The following is a 6,930-nucleotide window of genomic DNA, read 5'->3' as shown; positions in this document are numbered from 1 at the left end:
AAATAGAAACTACAGAGTGCGTTTTAGAAGCAGCTCAAATTTAATATTAACCAATAAGTAAATAGAAACTACAGAGTGCGTTTTAGAAGCAGCTCAAATTTAATATTAACGAATAAGTGAATAGAAACTACAGAGTGCTTAAGAGAACAGCGGCTTAAAATTAATACTTAGGAATAAGTAATTAAACAGAAACGACAAAGTGCTTTTAGCAACAACTCTAAGTAACGACCGCCTAGTGAAATAGTATTAAAGTAGACACTTACGCGCCGTCGTTCTTTCTCGTCTGAGGACTGAACTCACTTTCGACAAGTGTACTGACCACCAAGGTTATTTTCGTAAACGAAAACTAAAACTAAGACGAAAACTATTGATCAAAAAACATTTTCGTAAACTGAAATAAAATAAAAATGTCAAAATAAATGAATAACTAGAACGAAACGAAACTAACAACTTTTATTGAAAAACTAATTGAAATAAAATAATAATTATCAAAAATAAATAATCGTTTTCGTAATCATTATGTTCTCACCCCATGGGGCGGAAAAATAAAGGCTGCGATATGAACAGCACCTGAATTAAATCTAGGCTACTGCATCAGTTTTTATTGATGTATTTTATGTAACACAAGCGATCAAACCAATATACTGGAGCTGCTTAATCGTGAAATGATAGAGATTCAACCCCCCACGCGATCATTTGTAAATGACAACGATTCCTCATGTCTTTGAAAAGTCTTACCGGAACATTCAAATCTATATTTGCACTGCCGCTGACAGAGAGAGCGGTCATCATGTTTATGTAAAAAAAAAAAAAAAAAACGCTTCACAAACAGTCTTTTCAAATACCCAGTCGTTAATATTATCACAGCAATATTCTGATTAAAGGTCATAGTTTGGATATAAACACTGATGTGATGTCTATGGTAGAGATCAAAACAAAGCACGTCATTTTTTGAAAGTAATTGGCGCTTCAAGTAATGTTTCTGTCGATTGCTTTGTTTCGCCACTAGATGGAAACAACTGTTAAAATATGTATTTGTCATTGACTACTAGAGATTGATTCAAAAACGCAGATTCATCCAGTTATGTTTTTGTGAGCAAATCATTTATTCATTCAAACCACTTTTTCATAAATTTAATATAAAAAGTTGGTGTTTTAAATATATTCTATTTTAAATATTATGTATTAAATTATTAATAATTCATTCAAATGAATTAAACACTTTTTTATAGACTGAAACAATTAATAATTGTTTCACATTATTTTGCTTAGTTTAGAATTGCTAGGAAATCGTGATCTCTATTTAATCTCTAAAAAACTAAAACTAAAGCTGAAACTAAACTATATAAAAACTAAATAGAAATGTGTTTACAAAATAGAAACTAAACTAAAACTAACAAAATTGTTAATGAAACTAATAAAAACTAAACTAAGTTTTATTGCAAATTTGAAAACTATACTAAAATAAAACAAATTTAAAAAAGCAAAACTAAATTAACCTTGCTGACCACACACTTATCTTATTGTGATTACTACATTAATGCAAATGTAAACATTGATGACATACCGTATACTTTCCCCTAAACTCGTAACAGTCAGTATCGTAGCAGTAATTGTAAAATGGTCCAAGAGCCAAATCAAATGGAATTAAAATAATGGTAATGCCTGCAGTTATAGCACTGATAATGTTCATTCCAAGCGAACCTTTAACGCATTTTGTTAACATATCATATTAATGTAGATGGAAAAATACACAACATGAATGCAAAGTCCAGTCAATCTTCCCTGATTACTGTTTAGATTACAGTAAATATACCAGTCTCAAAAAAGAAAACTGTTTTTTTTCCCTTTTACTGTTAGTACAAATATTTTTTTTAGTGTCTTAAGAAGTGATTATATGATACAGTGTGGGTTGTATCTATAGGTGCAATTTTGATGCAATTTAGTATAAAATATCAAACTGTCCAAAGTTTCATTAAGTATGGGTGTTGCGTTCAGGAGATAAAATTAGTTTATATAATTAGTTTATATCTCAGTGCTTCAGTTAATCTAAATTCATTTAATACATTTTTGCCAGAAATATCCCTATCTGTAAGAATTGTTTATATCAATTGCACAAAAATGTGTATCATATTATTACAATGCCAATACAAATGTTGAGTACATACCAAACACAAACCGAAGGGAGAATTAACTTTGTTTTCAGCAGCAATGCAGAGTGAGCCTGCGAAAATGTACTGAGAGGAGAGAGAAAGAACAAAATGGAATATTCTGTTGGAATATGTAGCTTAAATAAAAATAATTAATAAAAATAAATATAAAAATATTATATAATAAATAATAATAATTAAAAAAAAAACTGAAAAACTGAAAAAAAAAAAATATATATATATAATTGTTTCTTACGATGATTGATTCCCAGTAAGGAATACCACTAATGACAGTGATGGAATCTAAATTAAGTGTCAAGACGTCCCAAACAGTAAAGTCAACAGGCCGATCATTATCTGGACAGTCTGTGAGGGACAAGAAAAATGTACAGGACAGAACAAGAAAGTCTCTTATAAAGTAAAACAGTTTCAAATTTTGGGGACCAAAATTAAATATACAATAAATTTATGGCAACTATGGGTATGGACTTATGATTGTACTCGAAAATATCCTAAAATATTCAAGCACAGAAAGCTCATTTTTGCAGATGTGCAACTTTGTCCATTAGATAACATTTTTTTTTGATAGTTTACAACTTGTAAAACATTCTTCTCTGTGACTCTTTGTGACTGGTACACTGTAAAATGTTCTCTGTAAATGATAACCTTATTTTATATTGGTCTTCCTCATTTTGTATCTAAGTCACATTATGCAATAAAATCAGTGTATATTGTGTTAATGTGTCTACTACTCCTTTTTGTAGAATTTATTCATGTAATTTTCTTACTTCACACTACCATACACACTTAAAAGGAAATATCTGGGGTTATGAGAATATTCTTACCCCAAGGGCTTTTGGTTGGCCTTGCTGAAGTCCATGAAAAGTAGAAACTCCTGTGACATGAACAGGCACAGGAGCATTTGTCACAGCCTCGACTGCTGTTGCTTGTGTTGGTGGTTGAACCTGAATGATGTGTGTTGAAGAGTTCACAGGTAAGACTGTTTGGGACATTCTTGTTTCCGAATCTGATATTGACCTACACAGAAATCATAGTACATCAAAACATGAAAAGGATATGATTAAAAAATAAATGTTTTTTTTTTTTTTTTACATTTTTTAATTTATTCAAAAATTCTATATTCATTATGTTTGTTGTTATAAATACAGTCGTCACATTGTAGTTACTCAAATAGAGTAACTCTATTAGCCCTTGGGAATGAAGAATAGACTATATTAACAGCTCATGTTGAAACTGATCTACATCCATTTACATTAAAGGCATTATAGATTTAATACCAGCCTTTATAGATTAAATAAAGGAAATTCATTAATTCATTAAAACCATTTAGTTAAAGCAACAACAATAACAACAAGATGCAGATACATAATGAAAAGACTGTATAAAGATGTAATGTATGAATATATTTTGTTTTACCAGAGAAAAATCCTCTCTTCAGTTTGCTCTGTAGGGTTGCTATGCTCTGCAGTCGTACTTTGCCCTCACAAGAGCTCAGGTGATTGGATGGGGCGGCAAAACTCTGACACTGCTACAAGGTAATATAAAAATTTTGATTACATTTTTTTATTTTTTACTCATCTAGAAAATAATTCTTGAATTAAGAATTTTTTTATATTTGTCTGGAAACCAAGTGGTGCAAGAGTACTGATAACGGAGGCTCAATCGTGACAGAGCCCCCCACCTAGGAGCGGCTTCCAGACGCTCCAAATACCTGTGACAGTTCAGGAGAGTGATGGAGTGGGCCTGGCACAGAGGCATGAATGGCGGCCCCGGTCCATGTGCAGGTGGAGAACCAGGAGACTAAGGCGGCACCGACGGAGGGTGAAGCCATGGTGGTGGAAGGGTTGGCTCTTCATGGGGCCGGGCGACGGAGGTGGAGCCGGTGGAGCCCGAGGCGGAACCGGAGAGTCGTTGGTCATGGGTGACACCGAGGATCGGAGATAGAGGTCCGGTGGTACGCGGCGGAGCCGGAGCGACAGAGGACCGAGGCTGTGCCAACGGGAGGGAGGAGGTCCACAGAGCCGGTAGGACGGAGTGACGAGGCGCAGCCGGAGGAGTAGAGTCCAGAGGCGAAGGTGGGGCGACGACTGACCAGGGCGGAGCCGGAGGGACGATGGAGCCCGGTGGAGCTGGTGGACCGACGGCGGAGACAAGGGAGCAGAGAGCCGGGGTGGAGCCGCAGAGTCCAGGACTCTGAGGCTGGAGGCGATGGTGAGGGATCCTCCAGCCAGGGCACCGATGGAGAATGGCAGTCCCACGGCAAGTCCTCTGCACCGAAGGTGGGTTGAAGGTGAGCAGAGGGACTTCTTGGCCGGGGACTCAGGAACATCGGCGGCCATCTTGTGTGCAGACTCTGGCGTGGGAGCCATCTTGTGTAGTGGCTCTGAGCTGGATTTTACTTCGGGAACATTGTTGTCCTCTTCTTTCCACAGTAAAAGGAGAGACACTTATTTGCAGAGCAATGTCAACATAAATTTGTAAAGTCCAGCTAGGTTCGACCATAGGCATCAGTGAAGCCAATGGCTCTAAGAGTCCTCCACAGAAGAAAATCATCAGGCATACATCATCCATAGTAGACCGATTAGCCAATTCGATGAAGTCCATCGCATACTCCTCAACAGACCGCTCACCTTGTTTGAGACGCATGATCTGTACCGTGGAGTTCGTGCTGGAACCGGATGACACCATACTAGCTGCTGGATCCTTGTAGTGGCGAAGTCTTCTGTCACAAGGACGGACTGAGACGAGTGGATCCATTCGCAGCATTTATTAGATAAGACAAAACAAAACAAACACACAGGGGCAGGCAGAAATCGTAGTCAAAACACAGGCAGAAAGGTCGGGGCTGGCAGTGAGAATCAAACACGGGAAAACAAACACGGGAAGAAACGCTAAGAAATGCAGCCGGGGCAATACAAGACTTCGATACAAGGTCAAGCAATCTGTTCTTGACTTTGTGAGTGTAAAGACTAGCTGATTTGCATAGTTTATCAAAGTGCTTAAGCATGAAACACTAAATATTTTTTCCGCTATCTTTTAGTGCAATGGTAGAGTGTCTGGCTCCAAATCACCTTGAGGTCAGACGATCTGTTTTTGATCTCCTGAGTATGAAGTCCAACATCAAGAGTGTTCCTTGAGCACTGTATATTTACTGATTTGCATTCTGTGTCAAGGCGGTTAAAAAAAAATACAAAAATACTGAGTTCAGGACCTCGTGGCGCAACGGTAGTGCGTCTGACTCCAGATCAGAAGGTTGTGTGTTCAAATCACGTTGGGGTCATGTGATTTCTTGTTGACTTCTAATGTGAAAGAGGTCCTTGTTGTTGTGTGCTGCAGTGGTTTCCAATCCCACCGCTCTGTGTCTCCCTTATTAACCACACCTGATTCAGATCATTAGCTCGTTAGGAGAGAGCTCCATGAACTCATCTGGTTGTGTCAGAAAAAGGAGACAGACAAAATATGCAGGGCCGCGTTTTTCAGAGTCATCGTAACCCTAAGTTGATTGTAACTCTATTGGTTTCAATGCGTCTACGTTGTATTAAGGATTGCAATGCTTTTGGGAAACACAGTGGGTCACCAGGATCAGGATTGAAAACCACCGGTGTACTGTATTAGATTTGTATCTTGATCTGTTATTTTTATTAAGCCTGAGATCTCATGTAATAACCATTCCTGTCATTGTGTACTGTGACAGATCTGCCTCTTGATGTGTCACTTTTTTATATCTTGCCCTGCAATCTCTGAAGAAATCACGGAAACATCTACGTGCCGAATTCAAAAGCCAGCTCATTCGAGCCGGAATTGAACCAGCGACCTAAGGATAGCCAATGTATCATCTACAGTCCTCCATTTTTTTTCATTTTTTTTTCTCTCTTTTTTTTATTAAGAAATTTCAAACATTAAAATACAAAAAAGTTAAAAGTTTTTCATAAACCAAAACATTTTCACATCACATTCCTTATATATACGTACAGAATTCTTGTTAAAGCACCCCTATATAAAAACTCAAACCATTTTAAAAACACCTCTTACCGTTAAGGGTTAACAAACATCTTCCATTACAAATTTAAAAGCCGTTTTTAAAAGTTTCATCTTTCCAAAAATGACAGTTCGATTCCCGTGTCATTTAAAACCTTTAGGACCACTTGAGTAAAAACAGAATAAAAAACATCCATCATTCCCTCTAGTTTCAAATAATAAAACAGACATTCCACATATTTTTCAACTTTTCTCTTAAACACAATCCACACATCTATTAAAACATTCTCCTTTTTTTTCACCACCCTTCTCTGCCATATAGCACTCTTCATCAACATCACAAGTAAATTAATTATCTTCCCATTTTTACATTTCTTATTAGTGCCCAACATTAATACCCTTTCCCACTCAAAGTTCTCATTTCCCTCCACTCTACCAGCTGAGCTATCGAAGGCAGGGTGACAAAAGGTGGCTTAAGCAGGAAACACCAGATAGGTTTGTGGTGTCTTGGGGTACATCTGTTTTTGACTTTGTGAGTGTAAAGACTAGCTGATTTGCATAGTTTATCAAAGTGCTTAAGCATGAAACACTAAATATTTTCCACTATCTTGTAGTGCAACGGTAGAGTGTCTGGCTCCAAATCACCTTGAGGTCAGACGACCTGTTTTTGATCTCCTGAGTATGAAGTCCAAAATCAAGAATGTTCCTTGAGCACCGTATATTTACCGATTTGCATTCTGTGTCAAGGCGGTTAAGCAAAATACATCACCTCTGGGTTCAG

At 37.2% G+C, this 6,930-nt stretch overlaps 1 non-coding gene across 1 annotated transcript; it reads left to right on the top strand.

The window, feature by feature from the left end:
• Positions 1 to 5,379: 5,379 nt before the first annotated feature.
• Positions 5,380 to 5,451, top strand: trnaw-cca (transfer RNA tryptophan (anticodon CCA)). The gene has a single exon. It is a non-coding gene; the product is annotated as a tRNA-Trp (tRNA).
• The last annotated feature ends 1,479 nt before the right edge of the window (positions 5,452 to 6,930 follow it).

This window comes from Garra rufa, chromosome 1, assembly GCF_049309525.1.
Source record: "Garra rufa chromosome 1, GarRuf1.0, whole genome shotgun sequence".
NCBI lineage: Eukaryota > Metazoa > Chordata > Actinopteri > Cypriniformes > Cyprinidae > Garra > Garra rufa.
Note: the sequence above shows the minus strand (reverse complement) of the source record. Positions and strands in the feature narration are given on the sequence as shown.